This window comes from Hesperophylax consimilis, unplaced genomic scaffold (assembly GCF_061612785.1).
Source record: "Hesperophylax consimilis isolate HC1 unplaced genomic scaffold, BYU_Hcon_1.0 scaffold_63, whole genome shotgun sequence".
NCBI classification, from domain to species: domain Eukaryota; kingdom Metazoa; phylum Arthropoda; class Insecta; order Trichoptera; family Limnephilidae; genus Hesperophylax; species Hesperophylax consimilis.
Genome location: NW_028301293.1, coordinates 192591 through 196712, shown reverse-complemented (window position 1 = coordinate 196712; position 4122 = coordinate 192591).

Below are 4122 nucleotides of genomic sequence, written 5' to 3'. Positions count from 1 at the left end.
TTGAAATATTATTATGAATACATAACGACGGTCTTGCTGCGTCTACGCATTACGTCGATAGTACTGCGTCCTCGTGGCCATTCGGAGTACATTGTTAAATATTATTTGAGCGTTTGGTTGAGTAAATCATCAGATTTGGCAACAATTGGTTAATTTACAACGATGCCGCTTGATACTCAGAACTAAGAATCGTCTTGCGTGGTTTTTAATGCATAACGACGATTTTGCTGCGTCCACGCATTACTTCGATAGTACTGCGTCCCCATGGCCATTCACGAGTACATTTTTATAAATTATTTGAGCGTTTGGTTGAGTAAATCATCAGATTTGGCAACGTTGGGTTAATTTACAACGATGCCGCTTGACACTAAGAACTAAGAAGCATCCTGCGTAGTTTTTAATGCATAACGACGATCGTGATGCGTTTACGCATTACGTTGGTAGTATTGCGTCCGTTGTTGTTTTTTTTAAAAGAAAAAACGTTTTTTTTTGGGAGCGAAACCCGGTCGGCACAAAGTATAAAAAATAAAAGTGGTGTTTACAAAGTTATTGTTTTATTTTAAATTAAATATTGTTGTCAATTAAACAAACAATTTATACGTTCCCGAATATTATCTGAATATAAAATAAATCTTATAGAATAAAATAAAAACCTCAAGATATGAATTGAAATCTAGCAATAATATCGTAACACAAATTGTGAGGATTATTATTAATATATTTATAGAATTATAACTATATATTTTATCACACCTTCATAAATGCAATGAAAACTTTAACTTAAATGAAATCAACAAAAAATCAAAATATGGAAGAATACGTATGTGAAACATACAGCGAATGCACTAAAATCTAGAACAATATAATAAATCTACTAACAATCTTGCACTTAAACATAAGGAGTATAATTTGAAACATGGACGAACTTCTGGTATACCTATGTATTTAACATTATGTCCACAACCAGATTTTTTAATACTATCCGAGGCACACTCGCATGCAATACATAAAAATATACCAAGTATTCCAAACTACAAACAATATGTCACAAATTATCACAAAAATAAAAGTAGTGGAATTGTAGTCTATGCTAAAGAAAAATTTACTGATATCGATGTTAATGAAATACCAATATGTAACGCAAACTGTTTGTCAATTAATGAATCTAAATAATTAGCCAATTAATATAATCGCATGTATCGAATACAAAGCTCTATTATACCCTTATAGTCCAGTAGGACCCAAGCGATTCCTTCAGAAACTTGATCAGGGTGCTTAGGCTGTGAACATCTTGGAATAATTATCGATAAAAACATCAAATGGAAAAGTCAAATAAACTCCACAGTAGACAGAATGAGAAAACTCATCTTTATGTTTTTTAGACTTAGAAATACTGTATCATTAAAAATACTTAAAGGTATTTATTTTGCACTTGCACATTCTACACTACTACAATATGAAATCGTGGTTTGCGGGGGGGGGGGTGCGTATAAATCATACCTACGTCCACTTGTGACAATTCAAAAAATATTAATAAAAATCATATTTAAAAAAGCCATATAACTATCCAACAATAAATGTTTTCCAAGGTTTCCCGGTTCCCCTTCTCACAAAAATTTATGACAAAAATACTCGTACATTAAAAACTTCAATTACATAAAGATTTATTTCATAAAAATAATATTCCATAATAAATTTTAAGCTAAATAATTATTTATATTGGAGGACTAACCGTACCACTAGTTCGAACTACAACAGCAAAACATCATTATTTATTTAACGGTATAAAATTATTCAATAAATTACTCCTGGATATATCTGAGGAAAATTATGACAGTTACAAAAAAAATCAATTTAAAATTCTCAAATACCACCTAATAAATTTTCTTATTGTTTTAAATTATTTATTTATTTATTTTATTTCAGGGAAATCAACAGTTTACAATGTGGTTCATTTATACACGTGTAATTTACCTAACTGAGAAACCAATTGCAGATTTCCGCAATATTCTATTCTATTATGTATGTAAAAATTTAAAAACTATACTTACAAGAACTAAAAAATATTAAATTTATCGAAGAAAGCAAACACTTAGTGGCTTGACATTATACAAAATGAAACAAATACTTTGTTTTAAACCACTTTATTTTTATTTATATTTCGTCGACCGGTTTGGATTGAACCCAAATATTGTATAAAATAAATATAAAGTGGTTTAAAACATAGTATTGTTTCATTTTGTAAAAAATATAACGTTATTCAAGAGGGAGATTATTATAACATGAGATTATTTTAACTGGAGATTATTATAACAGGAGATTATTAAAACAGAAGATTATTATAACGTAATACTACATAATATATGTCATTACATAATATAATAACATTTTATGCAGTTTGGTACACGTTTAATACATTTTTAATATAGTTTTTATATTTATTTTGGTTACATTGAAGATAGAATCAGAGAGAATGTTACTATACATATGTTGAACATATTCTTCTAAGCCAAGCATTTTTATTTTACTAGATTACATGAGCGTGTGTGCCGTGTAGGTACTTTCAAATCAATTCTGCTTAATAAACTCCACATATTATGTTTCTGCTTATCATTCCTTGGTATTATTTATAACTAACCTGTTTTTATTACTTTTATTGTATTTTCTTGTAAGGCTATTAATAGTTTTTGTAATAATATTTGCAATATAAATATGTAAAAATATATTTTTGTCCTCTCCTAAGCACAAGCATCTTACTTATCAGAAAAGTGATTTAAATATTATTTAATATTAGGTTGTAAATATTGTAACACTAAGGATGTTAAGAAATAAAAATAAAAAAAAAATATTTTTATTTTGAACTTAATGGTATTAATAAGTTTAACTCATTAATTAAAATATTGCAATTTGAGGTTGAACTTATTAAGTTAAATATAAAAACAGATATTATTATATTGAATACGTAACGACAGAAGTTCTGCCTCGATGGTATTGTATCCTCGTGACCAATCACGAGTAGATATTATTTTGTATACATAACGACGGCCGTGCTGCGTCCACGCATTTCGTCGATAGTATTGCGTCCCCATGGCCGTTGGCGAATTTGTACATTTTTATGTATTGTTTGAGTCCTTGGTGAAGCAAAACGCCAGATTTGGCAACATTCAGTTCATTTACAACGTTGCCACTTAGCACTCAGAACTAAAAAGCGCCTTGCGCGGGTGGAAATTTTTGTAAGATGGTTTACAGTGGACGGTAAATTGATATCCCGACCTAAAAATGTCCGACCGCCCTCTGCAATGGAGCGAACTGGTGCGTTATGAAATGATACATTTTTAATAAGGATATCGTTGTAAAAAAAATTGCCGCACGCCTGCGCCCAGTAGGTACGTTTGTATACAAGGTGCAACAAGATATTCATTCAAACTTCTCACTATCAATAGACAGTTTGTTGTCAGGTCTGGTGTGTTTCTGGATGTCAAAAAAATAAAACATAAATATATATACATATATTTTTTATATACCGCACAAGAGTCTCAACCGCTCCCGTCTGGAACAGCGAGACTGTGGCATCCCCAATCTGAGTACTAGGGTGAAGGTATTGGGGGGGGGGAAGAAGATGGGGAAGAGAAATGTAGAAAAGTACCTGGCTATTTATATCTGGTCACCAAACACGGCAAAAGCTTGGAAATAACGTTTCCATTCGGAATGGTGGTCACACACCAGGGCGATACTGAGAGTATATTTCACTCTGGAACGTGCTGCAAACACACTTTATATTATGTTCAATGTATTAATTGTGAAATAACACAAACAAATAAAAATTTATTTGCGCACGCCGGGTTTGACCGTCAGATTACGGGCTTCGGATTGCGAGTCGAGAGTCTTACCTCTCAACCACAGATGCTGTAATTAATAAATTCACTATGAACGTGAAAACTTCACTAGAAAAGTAAGAAATATTTTGTGTTGTTTATTTATTTGTTAATTTATTTATTAAACCTAATAGACGTTTACATTCTAGTTTAATAGTTGAGTATCGCAGTTATTATAAATGCTTCAAAATTAAAACAATAGAGAAAACAAAATAGAATGAAAAAAAAAATGTTACAACAAAAGCGT